General features: G+C 46.5%; 1 long non-coding RNA gene across 1 annotated transcript in view; it reads right to left on the bottom strand.

Moving 5' to 3' along the window:
- Positions 1 to 17,372, bottom strand: part of LOC144137740 (uncharacterized) — a 93,579-nt gene extending 76,207 nt beyond the window's left edge. The window contains exon 1 of the long non-coding RNA XR_013315724.1: positions 17,246 to 17,372. This is a non-coding gene — a long non-coding RNA (uncharacterized LOC144137740). The remainder of the gene's footprint in view (positions 1 to 17,245) is intronic.
- Between the last annotated feature and the right edge of the window lie 6,661 nt (positions 17,373 to 24,033).

Below are 24,033 nucleotides of genomic sequence, written 5' to 3'. Positions count from 1 at the left end.
TCGGAGCATCTGCTGTGAGTACTGTGTCCCACTTTAAAAGTCTCGGTGTTTACTTTGAAGAGACCATGACCTGGAACAAACACGTTGAAAATGTAGTAGGTAAACTTTCGCGTTCTGCTGGGATTCTTACCAAGTTGCGTTTTTTCTTACCCCAAAAAATCAAGCTTTTGATTTACAACTCTCTTTTTTTCTCCCACCTCAATTACTGCTTACTTGTGTGGGGCAACACAACAAATGCCAACATTAGCAAACTCCATTTAATACAGAAGAAAGCTGTGCGAGCAGTAGCGAACTCGACGTATGATGCGCACACAGGACCACTCTTTGAAACTATGAATATCAGTCCCGTTACGCATTTATATAATGAAACATTAACTAAACGGTATCACAAAGAAAGAAAAAGATGCAGTTCTTCTTTTTTACATATTGCAAACTTAACACCCCGCAGTCACAGCCATAATACACGTCATGCAGAACCATGGCTTGTTCCCATCCCGAGAACAAATTATGGCAAACAGCTGCTGTGTTATACTTTGCCTACGTTGCTAAACTCGGAATATAACCTGTGATTTGTAATTTTTGTTCCCTTTCGGTCTTCCTACATATTTGTCTGTATTTTTCTGTATTTCGAACTACGTGATGTCAGTATTTTTCGATTCCTTAGGTGTCATGTCTTATCATTTTGTTTTTCTACCCTGCAGGTTGTCAGTATTAGCGTAATCTTGGGCGGGTGTATTTGTGTTTGCGTTTTATACCGCTAAATGCGGTGGTGCTGCGGTGTTGTTGCTAGCTGATTTTATTGTATAAACGCGAATTTTATGCATGCGCAGCTTGTGCTACAATTTGAATGTGCACTTTTACTTGACCTGTACATTAAGGGGCACGGACCCCGTCAAGCCACTTTATTGGCTTTTTGTCCGTGCTCCCGGCATCTGTAAGTGTGTAGATGCCAAATAAACAGATTGATTGATTGATTGATATATCCAGGCCGCAAACAGCCTTCATTACATGGCCTTCGCTGTTATTCGGTAGTCCATGGCCGCAGTTCAAACAACCACAGGCGGTCTTCATACAATCTCTGTTTCACCCATTAAATGTGACCCTCTTGTCGGCTTCCCTATTTAAGAGTCTCGCCCTTACATATTTATTTTGATAAAATATTTCCCTATAACGCTAGATGACTCCCTCTGAACCATTTAACAGGCCTCCTACAGGATCATCTGAACGGTTTCTCATTGCACGCCATTATTGCAACCGATGCTTCTGTCCAGAAGGAAAAGGCAGGCGTGGGTGTTTTTTCTCCTGGTCTAGAGTGGGCCTTTTTCCTCCGATTGCCTAACTTTACTACACATTTCCACGCAGAATTTTTCGAAATAGTCTTGGCCCTTCGTAAGCTCGGTTCCTCGAAACGACAGGTAATATTTCTCGCGGATTCACCATCTATTTGTTCTGCAGTTACTTCCTCAACTTCATCCATCCTACGTCAGGCCCTTGCTTCTTCATCGCCTTCCTTCCTCCATGAACTTCGTTTGGTTTGGGTACCTGGACATGCAGGAGTCTGGCTTAATGAATCGGCAGATGCTCTGGCGGGAATGGCATTGGGCGGTCCAGTAGTGGAGGTTATGTCGCCCATTACCTTCATTAGTTCGGCTCGCTTTCGTAGGCTGTATTACTTCAAAGTATGCCTGATTCTGCTTACAAAGACTCGGAGCTCGAGCACCTCCGGTACTCATGGAAGTGCAGCATAAGCCAGTCGGGAGCTTCTGGAGACACCCTCACTAGGTTTCGCTGTCGCGTGCGAAATTTAAACTATTACTTGCACCGCTGTAATCTGACCCCGTCGCCGTTATGCGCTTTCTGCAATGAACCAGAAACGATCGTCCATTTGTTCTTCTCCTGCCGACGGTTCTCCTCGATAAGACGAAGATACTTAGAAAGTACATGTAGGCGGCTAAACGTCCCGCTGTCTGCTACTCTGATTTGGTCATTCGTGGCGAAAGAACTCGGATTCTGCCACGGGGATCTTTCTCACGCGTTACACTTATTCATCATCGAATCAGGCCGTCTGCCGTGTTAGATATCATTTGGCCCTGCTGGATTCCCTTGTCAAGCCAATGCGCGCCTAGCTCACTGCATCGTCTGTGCACATTCTAACTTCGTGATTCTTAATTCCTTATTAGATGCGATGCATCTCTTGCTCACGGGTATGTCCCTCCAGCGTCGTTGTCGCGGCGTTGTCCGCATGCTCACTGCACATGCGCAACTCTCCTCCGTTCTTCCCTCCGACAGCTGCGCGCAGCACTCTCACTCTGTCTCATTATCATAACAACAGTTCCGCGTGTGCTCCTCGCTGCTCTGGGTGCGCGCATGTGTGGGCATGCGCGCGACTCTCTCCCCCCCCCCCCCCCCCGGCTCCTCTCCTTTCAAAAGCGGGAATATAAGCGGGGGAGCGCACGGCGCCGGATCAGTCCAGCGCTGGCTCTCGCACTTGACTTGACTTTGCTTGACGATACCTCCGTGCATGTTCTTCCGATGAAGACGTGATAGAAGCGATAGTCCCTTCAGCTAGTGGACTGACGCAATCCAATACCAGCGTCAGTCCAAACGCTCCCCCCCTGATGCTTCGCATCACATCAGGGTTGCCTCGCGGGAAGATGCGCGTAATTTTTTCATTCAATGGTGTTATTTTTACCTTTGTTATTTCTTTCTATAATATTCTTACTTTTGCTTCTCTAGTCATCTACTTCTGGTCCATTATAATATTTAAATATTTTTTTCCCTACAAAACCTACATAATTTCTTTCGGTAAGGCACCCATTTCCTGGAAAATTCTCCTGAGTCACCGCAAAGTAAACAATCTGGAGCGCCTGATGCAGGCTTGAAAACGCCAAGGGAATCCAATCCCGCCGTTTGCAAGTTTGAAACAAAAGTACACCACACGAAAGCCTGAATGTTCCACCACATTCTGGGCAGGTGAATCCGATCATAAATTAGTATTTACATTTTTCCAAATAAATTTAATAAAATAAGTGTTGAGACATGAGGCGCTGAAAAGACTGCTCGTACATCGCAAGCAGTTTGAATTCGAATACGTTTCTGCATACAAGACTCGGAAGTTCTTACGCATTGCAAAATTTATACCGATCCTGTCATCGGGCATCTCAAAGAAGCCAAATTCTCCCAATGCTGCATACAAGAATTTCTACAATTTTTATTGAACAGGAAGTGCAGGTTCAAAACTCAAAATTGAATTGCGTACCGCAGGGGGATTCCTTTTCTCCGGATTCGCTTTTATGCAACATCGCTAAACTAGGACACCAGTCCGCCGCCAATATGACTGAATCGCTGCAAATTGAGGAGTTGAATGCCCGTGTTACGTGGGCCTAGCCTAGCTAAGTTGACGATTATTATATGCTCTTCTGCGTGATAAGAGGCTGGTACGTTTTGTCTGCGTGCTATACATGCTATATTGGACATCAGGAAGTCTTCCAGATGTAAATACTGATTTTTATCGCATCCCTTCAATTAAGTATTTCAGCGAAGTGGAGGTTCAGCAAACGCGACGAAAACATGTTCAGTGTTTATGCGCGGAATGTTAACCTGGGCTGTGATATCGAGCTGCGTCGTAGTTGAGGGCTCCGCATTAATATGAAGCTCCTGGTTAACATGCGGCTAGATTTCGTCACACGCACGTTTTCGCGTTTCGTCTCAATTAGAAAAGCATCCGCCGCGGTCGGGAATCGAACCTGCGTTACAGCCACTGAGGCGGTTCAGCAAGTGCGACGTTCAGAAGCAGTTTGCTGGGTATATTGCGTGTCCTGATAAACACTATTTGTCGTGATTGTAACGTATGCCTCGGTGCGACGTAGCTGATTGCCGACAACCAGGGAAAAAAAGCTCAGGAAAAGAAAACGCATATTGTTGACTTGATCTAGCAAAAAGGGTCGCCAGCGTGCGCTCACCGCGTGTAAAAACAAGGTGTCATGTTTTCTGCCTCATATTCTTGAAATACTGCTGCTGACACCCAAAGCCATGCGAGAACTATCTGATCTCCTGCAAAACAGCAACCACCCCTGAGAACAGCAAGCCGAATCTGTCCTCGGACGTTCTACCGCCACACGGCACGGCCATGGCACTCGAACACGCCTCCGTAATCTTTTTCACGCACCGAGCGGTCAATCGGTTTCTTGATGTGCCCATTGCCAGGTTTGCTTTGACGATTGGTTCTGGAATTTTGCTCTGCGTTATAGCGCCACCTTTCTTTCGCATCATAGAAGTGCCACGACTGTGGTGAATTGTTACAGACCGGGTCCGACCACTGCTTCAGCCGGGCAGTGATGGCGAGCCGAGTAGCGTATACTCCCGTAAGGGTACACGCTACGGATTTTGGGGGACTGTCCTCACCTTTCATACAACGTTCCGACTCCCGCACCGTCCATATCTCAGGGATTTCTTCCGGGCCACCCAGTTAAAAAAAGACATCCCCCTCGCGAGGGGCACGATCAAATGCACAGCATTTCCGAGGGGGTGCGCCGGCAAGTCGTATCTCTTGATTGCGGGACCCGTGTCGCCATCTTTTGGAGGCGCGGGACAACTTGTGGCGCTTTCGAAACAAACGAGAAATGAGTGAAGGATATAAGGCGCGTTCGGTGCGTCGAAATGTGTGTCGGTTTCGTGGCTCGGTCGGTAGGGCGCCGGGCACCTTGCGTTCCGCCCGCGGCGTCATGGGTTCGAAACCGGGCGCCGGAAACTGTTATTTTATTTCTTCCTGGCTGCGGACTACGACAAGGCGCGCATGCGGACTACGACAAGACGCGCATGCGGACTACGACAAGGCACGCCAACGCCGCGTGACATTGTGAGTTACTAAAATGCTATGCATTTAAAATGTTTTTTGCGATCCAATGCACACTGAACAAGGCGTGTCACGCTCCGGAACACAAAGTTAGCGCGAACGTGTCCAGGCAGAGCTTCAGGTAAAGCTGAACTTCCAGGTGAAGTGCGACAACATAACACATTCTCCAGCAAGAGCAATTGTGGCGAGCAGCATGTAGCCAGATGAAGCACCCCTTCAAGAGGTCGCAACAATAAAGAAACAATGAATTTGTCTGGAAGATACTGTCACAAAGAAAACTGATTTCGTCGCCGGCTGCTGCCGTGCGCAGAGTTCCTCCGCTCCGACAACGAGAAGCCGGAGACCAAATTTAAAAACTGTGGGACAAAGTTACAGCAGACAAGGCTGCGTCAAAAAGACGACCATGAACTCTCAATCCGGCAGAGTAACACTCTGAAGCTCTGTTGTTGACGCTCTGGCTCCGATGCTAGCGCGGGCCACAATATAAGGGCCAATCAGGAACGGTCAAAGTTATGCGCACGGCACCACAGAGTGCTTCAACGGAAGTCGAACAAAATATACACAAAACAACCACTGGCCATGGAGAGCGCGGGATGTATGCTAGCTCACGCCTATGAGCGCTTGCGGAGGCAGTCTCTGGAGCCTAAGGGACTGAACCAACTTATCCTCGAGTACAACACGGTAGTACCCTCAAGAGCTTTGGTGGTACGGCTCTTCAATATTGCCAGCGAAGGGTTGACGAAAAAGACGGGTTTGCCTGTTGGACACCAAAATCGAAATGCAACTCTTGCTCTGTTTAAACAGAGAACTCTACGATGTTGCGATTATGTATTCTGGACACCATTTTCACTCATTCATTAAACGCCTTGGTATGGTTCGTTTCTATGCGGTTTCTTGTGCAAGACATTTATGTTCGTGCATGTGAGTAGAAAGTAGAAAGCGCCATATGTGTTGCACTTGTAATAGATGTACGCCACACTTGCAGTTAAGCGTGCCTGGAGTATGCCCGGTGCTCCCCGGAAAAATTCTTCTAGGAGAGTTTCGTTGAATTCTTTTAATCTCCAGATAACCTACTGCCGGCGGTGTTCATATTCGCGTAATATACGTAGTTCGATGTGAGTATTAAATTGTTCACTTCATATCGCCTCAGGATTATTCGAAACCAGATTTTAATTAAGATCAAGTGGAACGTTACTGTAACGACCCGTTACAATGTTTGAAGTGTAACTGGAACGCGTTCCTTTCTCAATATAGCAACTTCTAACGGGAGCTCCTTTCACAAATGGGAAGGAACAAGGAACGAGCTTTGGTTACTATTTTAGAGAAACCCGTACAACACTGGCTACAGGCATAATCCCTGCCCAGAAAGGCACCGTTGGCAAAAATAAAGTTCCACACACGAGAAAGGAAACGATAATATAGCCCGGAATCGCAATAGAAGTCGCCATCAGTGCTTTAATTGAAAGCGGTCATGAAATTTCCGCTGCAATGGTAGGCCTGGCACCTTCAGGCAGCCCAGCCGTTCAGCTCCGGTGGCGGCGTGGTCGAAACGACGCCTCTACTGGCCTCCGCAGTGCTTTGACGACCGCACAAAGCGGTGAGGAAACGCCAGGATTCTGTCATAAGCCCTTTTCGGGCTGAAAGGGCAGGAAATTAAAACAAAAGGTTTTCAGGCAGTTCAGTGCAATTAATTATAGCACACTCTAATATTTAAAGTGCTGTTTCGGGTTCGCCAGACCATTGAGCATCGATAAAAGCAATAAAAATGGAGCATAAAATTTTCGTGTCAGTACTCCTTTAACTTGCAGGTGTGTACAGCGGGAAGACCTGGTATACAGTGCGCCCTGGGGGAACAATACCCTGCGTCTCCCCCTGCGGGGATGTGCCGTGTCGATTGCCCACTAGAGGCCGGTAAACCTCGTTACGGCTGTCTGTTCTCAGTGACGAAGGGTGGCTTGGACATTTCATTATGAATGCTGTTACGGATGTTTCCCGATGGCATTTGATAATCTAGTCAGGGTTCACAACCAACGACGGACAGAAACTCCGTCTTGTTTGTAGCTGGAGAAAGGTAGTATCCTTTCCAAAGAGTTATCATTTCCAAAGTACAATCATTTCCAACAGCATTCTACTATTCAATGACCTCGGGTCGGTTAGCAGGGTAATCTTCTGATGCAGTCTATAATCTGACAGCTTCTGAGTATAAAGTATGGAGGGCGTGTTTAGAAAGCTTGACTGGGAAGACATAGGAACAGGGATAAACGGGGAATACTTGAGCCATTTGAGGTCTGCGGACGACATAGTATTGCTGAGTGAGACTGCCGGGCACCTGCAAACAATGCTTGAGGAACTACAATCAGAAAGCATGGCCGTGGAGCTAAAAATAAATAAGAATAAATTTAAATTAATAAGGAATGAGCTTGTGAAAAACGTCCTATTCAGCTCATGAAACGAAATGATAGAAGAAGTAAAGGAATACAACTACCTCGGACAGAAGGTAAACGCTGACCCCAAGCACGAAAGATAAATCCGCCGCAGAATAGGTATGAGTTGGGGAGAACTCGGCAAGTAATCCCAAATAATAAAAAGTAAGCTACCGCGGGCACTCAAAAGAAGAATCTACAACCAGATTATACTGCCGGTGATGACGTACGGACTGAAACTTGGCGTCCTACGAAGCAGCTAGAAAGCAAACTTAGGTCGGCTCAACGGGCCATGGAACGAATAATGTTAGAGTGACACTCAGGGACCAGAAAGGAGCTACCTGTATTAGAGAACAAAGTACGGTAGAAGATATAGTTGAAATAAAAGAAAAAGAAATGGACTTTAGACAGGCCATGTAGTGAGGGGAACCGACAACCGGTAGACAATTAGGGTAACAGAGTGGATACCAAGAGATTGGTATAGAAGCGGAAGGGCATTAACCCGATTAAGGGATGAAATAAGGAAATTCGGGGAGTAAACTGTGCTCCCGAGCAACGGAGGATAGGAACAGTTGGAGATCAATGGGAAAGGCCTTCGTGCTGCAGTGGACCTGAGCAGGTTGATGATTATGATGATGCGTTAATATCCCTGGCTGCTTAAGAGCTAAGGGTACATTCCTGGTGGTAGTGCAGCGCCGTGTTTAGTCGTCCGGCCCCGGTTCATGTCTTATTAAAGGCTATTTTGTACAGTAATGCCGCTGTCACGCAATGTTAAGTCTTCTCTGATATGGCGGTGGAGCAGTGAGCAAAGCTGTGGTGTTGCCCAATTTAGCCTGTGATTTATATTGACTGAACAATGTATTTTTCCTTCGGAAAGCATTGTAAGCTTTGGAGGGGAATAAGTACTGTTTCTTTTCTATTTCACACTCGGATTTCACTCAACTCTTACTCAAAAATTCAGAGAATGCCTAGCCTTCAGTGAAGGAAAGCATGGTGGAAGGGGAAGATATCGACCTGGCAGAATCGGAACAGCCAGGCTGGCTTACCACCCGGCGCAAAATGCAAAATAAAGCGTCCAGAGATCTCGTCATAGTTCCCGACAAAGGCTCACCCGCAACGACCGCCGGTACCAGAGGCACGTCGGAGCGAAGACGCCGCAAGCAGAAAACAGGTAATCCTCCCATTATTTCGCTGCCAGAGACGGACATCAAGATCGTTCTCAGGCCTAGAGGTGGACTGGTTCTTACATCGGTACCAGTTGCCACGTTGGCAGACCTCATTATGAACGCCGCATGCTTAACGCCCAACGACACAGACCAAGTCCAGATACAACCGAAAGCGACCTTCATCATCGTCAGTACTCCCGATGAAGAACGTGCCAAGAGATATACCAGAGTCACTGACCTCGAACTCAACGGGCAGCAGTATCCGGTCGCAGCGCATGTTTCAACCCCAGCGTACACTGCACTCGGCGTCATCTTCAACATCCCCAGCCCAGACACGGCTGAGCAAATTCTCCATATCCTTATGCACTACAACCCCGACATAGGGATTCTGGAGGAAAAAAGGCTCAATACCTCGAACATCGTCCAAATACTCTTCGAACAAATGAAGGTGCCTTTCTGGGTTCGGTACGGGGCAGATACGTACCGATGCAAGCCATTCAAACGAAAGACGGAAGCCTGTACAACATGCTGGCGTACTGGCCACCGCCAAAGCGTCTGCCCTGAAAACCAGCCACAGCCACGATGCTCACTGTGTGGGCTCATCAATCCTATAGACAACCACCCGTGCGTTCCGAAGTGTATAGTGTGTGAAGGAGCTTATCCCACAGGCTCTGCGGACTGCCCCCACCGTTTCCAACCACGGAGGCAATCACCCACGTACGCACAAGTGGCTGCCAACACTCGGCCTTCCACAGTGGGGACTTAACAGGGACCAAAACAGGTCTCTAAGACCTCTTCCGCAGGAAGCTAAACCAAACAAGCCGCCCAGAAGAGCAAGCCCGACCTGGCATCTCGCTCTCTCCACTCAACAGCAAAGGTGAGCACCCAACGACTCCCTCTTGCTGGCTGGCTGCAGTCTCCCCTCCCTCCCACGCCAATTCCAGAAATGTTCCTAAACGAGCTGAGAACGATTCGCAGAGAACTGACTCAGCTTCGCATGGAGAACGAAAAGCTCATGCAAAAAAACCAGGCTCCTAAGCGTGCTGCCAAATTGCCTGCCGAGCAGGTCAATCAAGCCTCCCTACCTCTTCCCCACAATCACCCTCAACGCCTCCGCCCCCTAAAAGACGTGCAACACAGGGGTCTGAGCCATCTGGCGAGAGTATGCCAACCTCCGAAGACAGACTCGTAACTGTCGAGCGCACTTGCCAGCGCGCCCTCGACGAGCAAAAAGCTGAATATACCCATTTCCATCAAACACTTCTGGATAACCAAGCGTCTATGCAAGCAATGGTAGAGGCCTTGAAAGCAGAGGTCGCCAAGCTAACGGTTACCATGAGTGTAATAATGGCCCCGCACGCAATCTCGCAATCTCTCCCTGATCTCCCTGATGGCGCTGCACAAGATTTGTAGCACACCTCGAGTTTGGCAGTGGAATTGCCGGGGATACAGAATGAAAAGGGACGCCCTTCTGCTTCATGTCCAATACCAATAAAAAATTCCGGATATCATAGCCATCCAAGAGGCAGGCGCAAAAATCAAATTGCCAGGTTACAAAAGCTTCCAAAGCTCCGATTCAGACATAACTGCTGTCTTGGTTCAACGTAATCTCAATGCAGATCTTGTGAAGCTAGCGGAAACGGAAATTCCGTACGTCTTCATAGAAGTCATACCCCGCAGTAAAACGGACTGCAGTATTTTTATCTTGAATGTATATAGCAGCCCTCGAGCTCAGCATCATAGGTTTGGCTCCCTGCTCGAGGTAGCTAAAGAGAAAGCAGCGCGCAATCCTCTCTTAATAGTTGGGGACTTCAACACTCCTCACACATCTTGAGGCTACTCATATACGACCAGAAAGGGAAGGCTACTATGGGAGCAGATTCAGAAGCGTCACCTCACTCCTGAATCTGACCCGTACATGTCCACCAGAATCGGCACTAGCGTGCAAAGAGAGACCTCCACAGACCTCACGCTATCTGTCGGAATCTCACAAATGCAGTGGACGTGCACGGAGCATACGCTGGGTAGTGACCACTACATTATCCAGCCCGACATTCTGCCTGTGAAACAATACACAGCTCCGATTAGACACACCCCCATCACGGACTGGGACAAATTTCGCAAAATCAGAGATCAGAAACCATCCGAAGACCTCTCAGAGCAGATGGATTTAGTGAGCTGGCGCAACAGTTAATTAAGGATGCTAAAGCAGCCAGAAGTAAAATTTATCCCGAAGTACCACCAGAAAGAGTGGACTCTCGCCTGCAGCATCTATGGATGGCCTACCGCAGCATGCAAAAGAGATGGCGGCGCAACAAACGCAACAGAGTCCTCCACTGAAATATCGCTGAATTGCAAATTACAATACAAAATTACACCAAACAGTTGGCCAGAGAGCAATGGCACCACATCTGTGACCAGCTCAAGGGCACGCTAAGTATGAGGAAAACCTGGACTTTCCTGCTACACCTCCTCAAACCCCAAAATAACAAAACAGATCAGACCCATAATATCCGAAAACTCGTCCATCTAACCCCCCGCACAATATCTCAAAACATGGATCGCCTTAGGTCAATCTACATCCCAGATGGTGCACAAGTGGTTCTCCCGGACTACAAGGGATATGAAAACTAAGCCCTAGATGCGGACATAACCGAAGCGGAAGTCAGAGGCGCCCTACAAAATGTAAGAACAGGCTCGGCCCCCGGTCCAGATTCTGTCACTAATAAAATGCTGAGGAACCTAGACGATAAATCTGTCGCCAAATGAAGTGAGTATTACAATCACTATTGGCGAATTGGCACCCTGCCTAAGCAGTGACGCACAGCCAAAATATTCTTCATTCCTAAGCCGGGTAAGCCCATGGCTATAGAACATAGACCAATATCCCTTACGTGCTGCGTTGGCAAAGTCCTCGAACATATTACTCTAGCTCGGCGTACCCGGCACATCAACCAGACGGATGCACTACCATGTGAAATGGTAGGTTTCCGCCCTAAGTGGTCGACGCAAGACCTTTTCCTGCAATTTTCGAATGAAGTCATGCAGGCAACCAGTCAAGTTGATAACACAGCGCTGCTTGCACTAGACTTACAAAAGGCCTTTGATACGGTAGACCACACGGCCTTTATGATCGGTCTCACCTCCATCAACCCAGGTCGCAGGGTCTACAATTATGTAAGGGTGTTCCTGATCGACCGCACCGCTACTATCCGAATGGGCCAAAACGAGGGTGGACCGTACGACTTGGCTAGTAGGGGCACTCCTCAAGGGGCGGTCATTTCTCCCATTCTCTTAAACTTGGCCCTCCTGCCGGTCGCCCATGCACTAAGGCGGATCCTGCATCTCCGTTTTGGTATATACGCGGACGATATCACCCTATGGGTGGCTGGGGGAAGCGATGGACACATTGAGAGCACCCTCCAAGCAGGAAAGGTGTGGTATCACAACAGGCAGCCCTGGCTGGCCTTAAGTTCACACCTACCAAATCCAAGTTACTGCTGCTTCCACAAAAGAAAAGAACGGCGACGACAGCCCAAATCACCATCCAGGTGCAGGGCCACACGGTACCGCGGCTCCCTAAAATTAAAGTCTTGGGCCTTACCATGCAGCAGAATAGGTCTAACTCGGAGCTCATTAAGCACCTGAGCTCCCACGTGGGCCAGCTCATTGCTCTCCTCAAAAGAATCACAAATCGAAATCGTGGGATGGACGAAAGTGACCGACTTCGGCTTATCCAAGCCTTCTTCATTAGCCGACTTCTCTACACTTTACCTTACATTAGAGCCAGTAAAAGGGAACTGGATAAAATTAATGGCTTCATTAGGAAACTGGATAAAATTAATGGCCTCATTAGTACAGGGCTGCCCTTCAACTTCCCCCCAACGCGTCCACCGACAAGCTTAACAAACTCGGAGTGTATAATACCGCTGAAGAGCTCATTGAAGCTCACCTGTGTTCTCAGAGAATACGCTTAGAGCTCACTCGAACGGGACAGCAGATTCTCTCGCGGCAAAACATTCCAGTCTCGCAGCAGACTCAGGAGTCATTACGTATCCCTGCTGATATACTTCAGCAAATAATCGTAAAGCCTCTACCTAGGCACAAGCATCCTATTCATAATTCGTCACGACGCAACGCAAGAGCCCGGTCTCTCGCCAGGCAGCTCAGAAATATTTCGGAAGTAGTATACTCTGACGCAGCGGAGTACAGGCATCACGGGGCATACGCTATAGCGATCACCGGTCAAAAAAAAGCACTGCTCCACTCAACACCCTCACAGTCATAACCACCTCACCTTCTGTGGCGGAAGAGGCGGTAGTTGACGTCGCCCTCACACATAGGCCACATCCGGTAATTATAATCACAGATTCGAAAATGGGCGTTCAAAATTTTGCCGGGGGATATATATCTCCCACGGCGCTCAAAAGTCTCAAGCAAAATCCACCAGAGGACTCAGTGGAGCTCATTTGGACCCCAGCCCACACTGGCATAGAGGGGAATGAAACCGTACACGCTATGGCTCGCGAACGCACACACCGAGCCGACGTGAGTATCGTTCCTCACCACGAGGCGCGCTCCGCCAGAGACCGACTGATCACATTTAATGACATACAGAACACTACCACCTCTCGCGTCGACAATTTCCCCCGCCGCATCCATCCCTTACGATAAGTCAGGCGCGTAGTTGGCGGCTCTTGCAAACGAAAACCTTCCCAAGCAGAGCTCGCCTCCACCACATCCATCCGACAGAATTCCCTTCGTCAGCATGCCCCCTATGTTGGGAGCACGCCTCACTAAGTCATTCCATATGGCAGTGTCCATAAGACCTCTTCCCTCTAGTCACCAGGAGCGAGCAGTGGAGGGAGGCGCTGGGTTGTTGTTGATGTTCTTCTTCTCTTTCTTACGAGCTGGCTGATAACTTGCGTAGAGGCATAATCTATTCGAAAACAAGTTACCACTCTACTGCACGTATCGTTACGGGGTGGCGAGGCCACTCGTGCAGGAGCCTAGAACCGAAGATGTGTCTCCTTTGGGTTCCGTTTTTAGAATGAGTTTATTGGAAAAATATCGAGAAAAGGAAAAAGAAGTACACATAGAAAAGAATGGGGAGGGTTGCTGCAGGCATCCACCGCCACGTAAGCGTCCTTTGCGGAGCGGGCGGCGTGGGTGAGTCGTGTTCATTTCCCAGCGTTCACTCACTGCGCGCACAACACACACACACACACACACACACACACACACACACACACACACACACACACACACACACACACACACACACACACACACACACACACACACACACACACACACACACACACACACACGCGCGCGCGCGCGCACGCACGCACGCGCACGCACGCACGCACGCACGCTCGCACGCACGCACGCACGCACGCACGCACGCACGCACACGCACGCATGCACGCACGCACGCACGCCCACACACACACACACACACGCACGCACACGCACACGCACACGCACACGCACCGCACGCACGCACGCACACTGCCCTCGCAGGTCACAGCACAGACATAACAGTCCGGAGGCCGTTTCGAAGGCGCCCACGGCGGTCACACTAGGTGTCGGGTGACGGGACCCAGGCGCTTTACGGGATTCACTGGAGGCAGGCAAGCTATGTGAACTTCGTCTGCGTGTGGCGCCGACGCTTCTTCTGTCTATACAAACTTATACATGGTTGTGACCTCTTCTCCTTTCAAGATATGTAAACAGTTACGCATGTCTCCGCCAAGCCGACTAGGTTCTTTCTGCCTTGCATGCAATCGTTATGTCGATTAGCACTATAGAGATTATAAAAACACTAAGCCGATCACGAAAGCTACCCAAAGATAACGAAAAGTGATATTTATTTACACTTATTGGTTTTGTGCTTGAGTTTTCTTTAATAATACATTTCTATGGCACGCAGTTGCAACACAATGGTGAACGAGGCGGTACGTTTCGCATTGCAGCGGCCTTTTCTACTGCAGGGAGAATTCTCAGCTCCTTCTTTCACTCATACCCTTGTTGCACGGGCACAGTTAACCACGGTTAAGCAAACCACGGTTAGACAAAACCGCAGTTTGCTGCGTTACACTACAGACGAAACTGCGGTTGCTCCGCTAACCACGATTAACGCAAACTGAGTTTGGCCACCTCAGTTCGGTCACGCTAACCGCAGTTGCCGAAGCCGCAGTGTTCAAACTCGCACAAGTCAGTTCGGACGCAAGTGGCGGCGCATCAGCGGAGGCGGAAAAAACTTACCTGGCGTTCGGAGGAGACGAAGGTCCTCAAATAGCGGGCGCCCCAAAGCTGCCCCTAGAGGTGCTTGCGTTGTTTGCGTCGCTATCGCAGTCAGCACGACTGCCCTTGAGCAGCGGCTCGTTTTCCGATCCACTCGATCAACTACTGGGTCTATTCATTCCACCTGCACCACAGGAACCAGTTCAGGTGGTGCAGCACTTCGCCGTACGTTTCAGTCGTGCAGCTCGCGGCACCTGAACCGCGCCGTTGGCTTCACCGGTGGTGCCGACGGGTGCAGGGCGAGTTCATTGCTTTGCCTGCACTCTTTTCCGAGGAGGTGCAGAAGCAGACGAAAAAAATGCAGCTCTGGTTCCGCTGATTAATCAGTATGGCGGAACCCAGTTTGCACCGCTGTTAACTGGTTCAAGAGGTGCAGGCTGAATCGAATAGGCCCACAACAAAAGCCGTGCTAAATTTGTGAATTCTGTGAGCCGTTCTCCCCAAAAATGGACAAAGCAGGCAATCATGAAGCGCTTTCAGCCCTCGGAAGCGATCTGCGCGCACGTCGGTCGTGCCTGCAAACATGCTGGCTCGCCTGCCCGCGCGGCACTGGAAGCGGCTCGAACCGGCCCAGACCATGGCTGCAACAGCTTGTAGCGGCTCTTCGAAATCAATCTGATCACGCAAAAGAACTCCCACATGCGAGAAAGTGGATATTACGGTGGTGAACAATTGTGCTATGTATTGCAATCCACAGTTGTAGAGATAACGGCGGTCAAGTAACTACTGCGATACTAAGCCTAAAGTTCCTAACACCAAGCCGACCCATTGCGAGCTGTTGGCGAAGGCCCTCCCTTGCCGCGGGCGAGTGCGCCGCGCTTGGGTCTGAAGCAACTGTTTTAACGATATTTCCTCTTGCCTACACTGGTTCTTTTTTGTTTTTTATTGTCAGGTTAAAAGTTTGTTAGTTTACGTTTGTTACACTCACAACAAAATGACCGCTGTCGACACACTTGGAATTTCGCGTGTAACCGCCAAAACCGCAGTTTGCGATAACCGCGGTTAAAGTTTAGTAACCAGGGTTAAACGTAACTGCGGTTACTTCCGCCGTGTAACCAGGGATTCAGTCGCAAGTTAACTCTTGGGTTTTCGATGTACGTAATTTATAAGCCTCAGCCGGCGCTTCACGTAAAATGCGTTCTCAGGCCTTTGGAGAGCTTGTGCAGCGCAAGTTTAAATGAAGATCCGTAGGAAGAGTCAGATAAACAGAGTGCCTGCTGAGTGTAGAGTTCTTGATACTCAGGTATCATGAGACCTCTCCTCATGAGGAAAAGTGATGCGGCATCCATCGGAAGGAGGAGGAGAAGGATGATCCCCACGTCCAGGAGGCATACTGCGGGTCTTTTTTGGTTTAAATAGCGCGATTAGTGGATGGACAAGTATGTACACCGATAGTCTTTCTCCAATTGTTACATTCTTTCCGATTCCTTATGGAGAGGGATTCATCACAATTTTTTTATTGCTCCAGTACAAATGTTGCTGTCGGTATCGTTTGTGTTTCGCGCACTTGACTGGTATTTTGCCGCTGTGGCCTGTTTTGAAGCACCGCGTACGACTTCTGCAGCCGCAGAGACATGTACAACAATGTACAACACGATAGTGGTCTAAGCCGAGGGCGAAGAGATGTGCACCACCTATTTGAATAACTATTGCATAACTAAGAGATGTGCATAACTATTATGAGCCTTGTATCTGTCTATTCGGGGGCCAATGAACTGCGATGTCTCTATTGAAGTTTCTTTTACGTGGAGGTTTGTGACAATCGCGTGTTTGCTTCCGTATCCCTCAGCTGCAGCATCTATTAGTTCTTCGATGAGGGCATGTTCCTGACCAAGCTAATGAGGAAGTTATTGGAGGCGAGATAGTGGTATCATTAGAAGGGACATCATTGCCGGTAATGGCGTCGTTATTGGTGCTACGTCCTGTTATCAATTCGCACCCTGTTATGGTGTCATGAAGGTACTCTAGGTTTGTATCAACTTCCCCGCCGATGAGAATTGTTCCAGTCAGTAGTTTTCAAGTTATTTGATAGTGGCTCCGCCGTAACATTGCAGGCCCTCTAAATTTAAAGGTTCAGAAGCTATAACTACACGCCGCAGTGATGGTACGGTTTTTTTACCACGAGGAGAATTCTATATGAACAATTTTGTTTTGTGGAAGCGTGCACTCTTTCAAACGTTTCTTTTTAACAACGTACGGCTTGAAATCAAGGTCTCTTCATAGTAAGATTTTAATAAATCGTCTGACCTACTGCAGCAACCACCGCATTGCCGTATTTCAGTTCAGAAAACACGATTGCTTTAAGCTGTGATACCAGCGAGACTAAAATGCAGGGAGATATGGAGATATAACAAAACATTTGAGGAACAGATCTCACAAAATATTTTTGCTCGTTTTCGTTAAACCAGGTCTCGCTATTTTTTTCCGTAGGCATAAGTAACGTCTATGTAAGGAAGTAAGCAACGCCCTTCGTTATAAAATTATATACTTACTGTGAAAAAGCGACCAGCAATGAAGAAGCCACCAGAAGAGAGGGAGTGAAATGCATTTCTGGTGTTACAAGAACCTGTTCGCAGCTTACGGTCAATTTAACATCGAGGAAAACAACACTGCTTTATATCGTAATTATTTGGCATGCAATTGTATTGTCCTGCCCTGTCAGCATAACCACAGCATCTAAGCTATATTCGGAACGGGTAAAAAAAAGTTTTTATGCAACCAGGGTTCCCTCGTTTCAGCAATCTGTTTTCCTGGATGCACAATGCTCTTTTTACTTTCGTCGCACTTTCGAACTTTCGACGGACCGAACTACATCGCACATGGACATCGCCCTTTTCTCCGTCCTATCTACTGGCCATACATCTTTTCAAACCATTTTAACCGCATGGTTTAAGCACAAGACAACGTGGAATAAAAGTTTAAAATAAACGAGCATAAATGCAGCAGAGGGTTACTGTAACCAAGTTGACAAGGATATAAAGGGATAATGTTTAATGTATTTGAGTCCACATGTAATGTGAGGGAAGAAAGCCAGCCAGAATCCATGCGCTCGAAAGGTCACGAAGAACACGAACGCCGTCCTTCTTGCATTTTAGAAACATCGGTGTCCGCTAGAAATACCGTGTGCCTTCAAAGTATTCGAAAAGCAATTTACTTAGCGAAAATGCACTGAGACTCCAGAGGAATATGGTTATTAAAATATCGCATTAAAGTATGATTATAAAAATATGATTCCAGCGCGATGCCTCCAAATATAGGACAGCGAAGGTTGCATGTTGCTGTAGGTGCTCGAAAACGCTATACGCACGTTTTTCCAATGCTTTGGGAAAAGAATTATACGTTATGAATAGTAGATATCCTAACGGTGATGTGCGGGAAAGTTTAATACATGAATGTTAATTACGGAAATAGAAAAATTTACTCACTGAGATTTTTACCCTATACTTACAGGCGTCACAGGAGGTGAGTTGAATGTTTAAACATTGTTATGAATGAACTATAGTCGACAGAGAGTTACTATATCCTGGAAATGTGGGGATCTGTTGTGGGTGACACGGGAGCTGAGGTTGAGCTGCGAGGTTGAATTTCGGGGGTAGGCAAAATACCAATGCATTTGCTCCTAATTGTTTTGCTGCAGCGGAGGGGAGGGAAACTCAATGATAGACCAAAAACCCAATTTTCTGAATGCCGTAAAGAGTTTAACTGCGGGGTGATTAATGGACAGGCCTTGATTTGAATTCTCTAATTTGTGAGTGTTACCTCCTGCGTGTTGAAATTGGGAGGTCATCGGCGTACGTAGGGATGCGCAGATGCACCATTGCGATAGTTTTCATGGTAGGGGTGACGTAACGTTGGACAGTGGCGGGTAAGTTATTGCTTGTGGAGGGACCCCATGTGCTTTTTTTCGGTAGGGATAAAGTGTCTGCGACCTCATCAGTTTATCAGTTTAGGAACTATCAGTATAGTAAGCTTAGGGGTATAACTCTAATATCATAAATTGCAAAGGTGTTAATAGTTGCTAAGTTCAGTCTGTGTTAAAGGCGTTCTTATGCCCCCAGATTCGAATATAGGCGTATACGCACTGTGTCAGGATGGACCTATATGGAAGCTCAATGCAACACGAGCAGGTTGCCGTGCAAGCTCACATGCCCGTGAATGTCGTTTCCGTGGAGGGTAAGACTTAACCTCCTGTAGACAATCGAAAAACCCAGAATTATGTTCTTTCTTTTAGAAGGCAACATTATTGAATGCACCTAAGAAATATTACACCAAATATTTTGACCGAAAGCAAGAGGCTAGTGTCCGGCCCAATACAGAGATATACTATTGAATTGCAAAATAACGTAAAACGAAGGACAGAAAAATATAAGAATTACGCAACCACAGAAAACTATAAATGCTGATTAAAGAAGTAAAACGTGTTACATGTCAATGGGAAATGTATTGCAAGTTTAGTTTCAATTGATATTACAATCCATACTTTCGTACCAAGGAACTCAATCAACCTTTTATTATGTACATTTTTACAGAAAGGGAGGTTGAAATTTCTGTTTGTTGGCTGTCTCATCTTGCGAGCCGGCAAAGAAAACCAAATTAAAGCCTGGGGAGAGTTACAAGTTACCCTGCTGTTGACTAAAAGAGCAATTTTTAGCCACGGATAGATGTGAAACAGAGCACTCGAAGCTGTACAAATAATGTGTTGCTGAGGCAATGAAAAGGAGAATATGTTATTATAAATGACATTGTAATAATGATAAGTAGAGGCAGCGAAGAATGTTAAGTGGAAAGTCTTTACGGGCCTTTATTAGTGTGTAGCAACCTAAAGCAAGTTTTCTACACACGCTACCGATTCGGTCCTCACAGTGTATGTTTTGGTCAAAAATAACTACTGAGTATTTATTAGAAGAGACATTTTCGATTCTACCATTTTCTGTGGCAATATAAATGCTTCCTAACTCAGGTGTATTGACGTTAAATGAAAAGTTTAACGTTTTGATTTATCAGTATTAATGATTATTTGTTGTGCGAAACCACTTTGAACGGTCTGATAAATCGGCCATGACATTATTTTCATTGGTTGGTAAAGAATCAGCAACTGCAACTCAAACAGTGTCATCTGCGCACAGTAATACTTCTGAAAAAGCAACGGACAAGGTCGTTTATGAAAATGGAAAATACAATTGCCCCCAACACAAAGCCTCACATGTGATTGCTTTATACCCAGAATGACAATTACTACTTTCTGTTGTCTAGATGATAAAAAAATGAAGAAAGCTCACCCTAACGCTTAAGACTTGGAGGTAACGAAGCTGCAGGCACCATTCGCGACCATCACGACGGTTTAAGTCGACGATTGCATCCGATTTGCTTTTTCTTTGCTGCCGCGACTACCTTAACAACATCATTCTTGTTCTAAATGTGAGCTTCCTTAATTTTTTGGAAGTTATAAGTGTCGGAAATCACTTTGGAGGGGCGTACACTATGACGTGCTTTTTTCGTTGTGAGCAAGTGTTGCGACGATTACGACGAACACTAATGTTTTTTGGTCAATCTTGGCCAACCTCCCTAAATGAGCATGCGCGGTTTAACAAACGTGAGCCCGGGACGCTGGGCGGTCACCGAAAGACACACACACACACACACGAGCGCTTGTATTTATTGGTTTTTTAGCGGCCGGGTGGTTGCCGCGAGGCAAGCTCGCACGTGCGCTCGGCATTTTCTTGGAATTTTTAACTGCGGACACGCAAATAGTGATTTGCTAAACAGCTTAGCTGTTAATAGGCTTGACATAAGTTATTTGAGGCATTACCGAATCCATATGTATCCAGTTTGTTCAACAACAGTGCATGGCAAACCATATCAAATGCTTTCCTCATATGTAACAAGATTTGTATCGCGATTTCCATTTTATGAGGGAGGAATTAAGGGTCTGTGATAGGGTTAGATAGGATTAGATCCTATGCGTTTCGCGTTAAATGCCCCTGGGTGTATGTTACTTGAAAATGCCGGTAGTTTTCCACAGGAGAGAATTTCCACTTTCCCGGTATTCACTTGATTACCATAATTCGTTGGTTCATTCAAGGAGGACCATTTTGCCTTCTAATCATATATGCTTACGGTGCTGCTCGTATGCACCCGGGGCACAGTGTGCCTTTGATATTGCAGTAATTGCATGGCATTTCCGCTCCGCTTAGAAAGGTTCGTTTATTAATTTATGAGTGTTTTATTTACATTTAAACAATACGGCGGAGACCAATTATATAATTGTTAGCCGGGTGTAAACCATGTGAACAAGGCAATACAAAATTATTTTGGAGCACAAGTGAGAGAAAAAAATTAGGCAATAAAAAAATTCATGACTGCACTTTACCATGCTACTGAATGAAAAAAATTTCAGGCGAGAGATTATTCCAATCGGTTATTAAGCGCGGAAGAAATGAAAACTTAAAAAGGAGTATAAAGTGTTTGAGCGCACTGAGATAGGCGTGAATTTAGCGCAATGATAATGCCTCGTGGGACGCGATGATAACGGACTGACTAAGGCCGATGTGTCAAGTCGTTAATTTTCTTGTGCTAAATGAAAAAGGAATTTCAGCCTGGCTATTTTTCTCCGAAATTCCAGTGTGGGGATCTTGTTAATTTTAATTAATTTGGTTGGGTAGTCAAGATGGTGGTATCGACTGTATATGAAAAAGCTAATTTTAGATTTTTTTAGATTATTAATGTCTTTTTTAGTATGCGGGTCCCAAACTACGCGTGCTTATTCTAAGCACTGTCGTATTATTGTGTAATAGGCAAGAAGCTTTATTACGAAGGTGAGTGTTTCAGTTTATGTCTCAGCAAGCCTAGTTTTCTCCGAGATGACGTGCATTCTTGAAGGATGTGTGTACACCAAGTTAAATTACAATTTATCGTAACCCCAAGGTATTTGAAACTGTCCGTTTCAGAGATAGAAATGCCAATAATTGTGTACTGATATTCATATGGTTGCTTTTTGCTAGTAATACGCATGAATACGGTTCTGTCAGCGTTGAGTTGCATGTTCCAACGGGCGCCACAATTATTTATGGCTTCGAGACTTTCATTTAAAGCTTGGTGATATTTAAGGGAAATTATAGTGCTGACAACAAGCAGTCGTCCTGTTATAAACTTATCGTAACACCTTCTCAAATACAGTTTTTCAAATCATTGTTTTTAAATCAACGAAAGTAGAGGTCCACACTACCTTGCGGCATGCCGGAATTTACTAGGAAGACATTGTGAAAACCCCTGATGTCGGCAAATTGCATGTAAGAGTATAAATAACATTTTAGCCAGTTAACAAGGGTGGACAGAAACCTATTATATTGAGCTTAAAATTAACTGTGGGTTGGAAATTCTACCCGAAGCTTTACTGAAATCTATACAGACTACGTCCGCCTGGCCTGGTTTGTCAATAACAGGCGAGAATGAATGGATGGAAGCAATTAGCTGGTAAGTGGTAGAAAATCCCATAAGGAATCCGTGCTGTAATGGCGACAAGATGTTTCACTCTTCTAAAAAGTTTTCATTTAGTTAGATATCATGTGTTCCATCAGTTTACAACATGATGATATTAGTTATATGCGCCTGTATTTTGTTATGATGGAATTATGTCATTTCTTAAACAGTGGTTTCACTCGGGCGATGAGCTATTCCGTTAGGACAATGCCTTGGGAAAGGGATAAACGAAAAATTACAACCAGACAAGGTGCGAGTTTCCACGCAATAACCGAATAACCTGTATTTTTTGTATCTCGAATGCGGTGCACTGTGAGGGAACGTAACTAACATGTTCTTATACGTTCCTGTTTTGAGTCAAAATTCTTCAATATATGGAGCAGTTACAATACTTCCAATACGGCCGATGTACAAAAAAAGTGACCGATGATTTTGCGTTTAGTAAGGAGCGGTATACGTATTGGGCTGTACCCTGTCGGCAGGACTTTGAATAAACCTATATAGCAATGCTTTATTTGGGTAGCCAGGTAAATCACCTTGAAATTTTCATCTAATTGAAATAGCCTATTGTTTTTACCTGAGCGACGACTGATGAAGTCTGCAATTCTGTGAAAGTTTGAACAGCTGTCGTTCGTTAATTTTCCCGGTATATATCACTCAGGTAGACGTTCCCATTCTTTAAACACTTTTGAAGCCTTGACATGCTCTGCACTGTGGTGCACATGCGCACCGGGGTCATCCTGCCGACTGCGCCAATTATATCGGTAAAATGGCTAAAATAGCTGCTTTCAGGAAGATTAAACTGGAAAGGTCCATATACATTCGCCAGCCATTACCAGAAGGGGCAGTCATAGCAGAGAGAGAGAGAGAGAGCGAGCTTTAATGAAGTCTGGCGATGTTGGCCGGGCTAAAATGCCCAACTTGCTACGTCAGTTGATGACGTTAAGAAGATGATGGCGATGATGTTGAAGAACTCGATGAACACAGATGCGTTGAGTTATTTACAGAGACTGGTATATACTGGTGTGTTGCAGAAACTCCATCACAGCTTTTGTAGCCCGTAATGCACATTTGGGACATGCCCACGGACCTAAAACGTCTTTTAGTTGAATGAACACGGAAAGCGGCAGCCCCAAAGACACTGTGAGGGAGATTCTTTGCGCACTAAATCTAACACATTCCCAGAGCAGGTGCTGGAGGGGTTCTCGCACATCGCAGTGTGGGCAGAGTGGCGACGTAGTCCGTTTTATCTTAAAGAGGTAGTTGCGCGTATATGCAACCTTAAACCGCATGGGATGCAGAATTGATTCTACCCGCGCGGAGAGTCGTGGCATTTTGCATTATGGATCAATGGAAGATAGCGGCGCGTAACGACGTGATATGGCATCACTGGTTGCTCGGTACATGTTCCATGACAGGCTAGATGCAAGGACCGAGGCAGCTTTTCTGAAGAACGGCATGGATATTGCCGATGTACGATGGTTATGCTCAATGAATGCAGCAATGTCCGCCTTCATATTGTCAGTTATTCCACAATGGGCAGGAATCCACTGGAGCGCTATGTGATGTTGCTCTGGTAGGGCTTGGAGATGTAGGGTGTGTGTGTCAAACAGAAGCTTGTATTTTTGAAATGACGCTAGACATTGAAGTTTAGCCCTGGAGTCTGAAGATAGTCCATTCTCGTGCGGGCTGCTTGGTGATGTGAGAGAAAGCCACCCTCAGATCTGCAAGCTCTGTAGCCGTAGTTGACGTTTCGTGGCCGAGCATGGCCGTGATCGTGGTGCGTGATTACGGTATCCAC

The sequence above is a fragment of the Haemaphysalis longicornis genome, unplaced genomic scaffold (assembly GCF_048455015.1).
Source record: "Haemaphysalis longicornis isolate Haplotype H1 unplaced genomic scaffold, Haemaphysalis longicornis Haplotype H1 scaffold_49, whole genome shotgun sequence".
NCBI classification, from domain to species: domain Eukaryota; kingdom Metazoa; phylum Arthropoda; class Arachnida; order Ixodida; family Ixodidae; genus Haemaphysalis; species Haemaphysalis longicornis.
This window is presented reverse-complemented; position numbering and strand designations above follow the sequence as displayed.